The sequence below is a fragment of the Schistocerca americana genome, chromosome 9, assembly GCF_021461395.2.
Source record: "Schistocerca americana isolate TAMUIC-IGC-003095 chromosome 9, iqSchAmer2.1, whole genome shotgun sequence".
NCBI lineage: Eukaryota > Metazoa > Arthropoda > Insecta > Orthoptera > Acrididae > Schistocerca > Schistocerca americana.
Window position 1 is genome coordinate 159,137,927 of NC_060127.1, and position 715 is coordinate 159,138,641.

Consider the following 715-nt stretch of genomic DNA (forward strand, 5'->3'; position numbering starts at 1 on the left):
GGTATGGAAGCACTTCGTCTTCAGGCCACAAGTGGCCCGTCGGGACCATCCGACCGCCGTGTCATCCTCAGGTGAGGAAGCGGATAGGAGGGGCGTGTGATCAGCACACCGCTCTCCCGGTCGTTATGATGGTTTCCTTTGACCGGAGGCGCTACTGTTCGGTCGAGTAGCTCCTCAATTGGCAACACGAGGCTGAGTGCACCCTGAAAAATTGCAACAGCACATGGTGACCCAGATGGTCACCCATCCAAGTGTCGGCCACGCCCGACAGCGCTTAACTTCGGTGATCTGACGGGAACCGGTGTATCCACTGCGGCATGGCAGTTGCCACAGATAAGGAAGATAAATGCAAAATCAGTATTTGAAAATGTCCCGGATAGGAATCACGGTTAACACTGAGCCGTGCGCGGCTCGTGTTCGTGCCATTTATTGTTTGTTATCTTCTTTTACGTTACCGCTGCCTCGTTTTCTTATTCCATTTACTGGCGTCAGTGACTTCTGCCCTACTTGCCCGTGAGTGGCAGCAGCAGCACTTATCGATAAGTGCACTGCTCTCTGGAGCGATCGATAGTATTTCCGGGTCGTCATGTGTCTGGAGGTCAGTTGGAGCAGGAGCGGCCTCGGACACAGAGCAGAGTCGGGGATAGAGCGCGAGTGAGGTGCTGACAGACAGTACTTGCCGACCGTTGGGGTCATACAGAGGCACTGTGTGACG

At 54.5% G+C, this 715-nt stretch overlaps 1 pseudogene; it reads right to left on the reverse strand.

Annotated features, from left to right (window-relative positions):
* Positions 1-211: 211 nt before the first annotated feature.
* On the reverse strand, positions 212-329 carry LOC124551584 (annotated as a pseudogene).
* Positions 330-715: the final 386 nt, after the last annotated feature.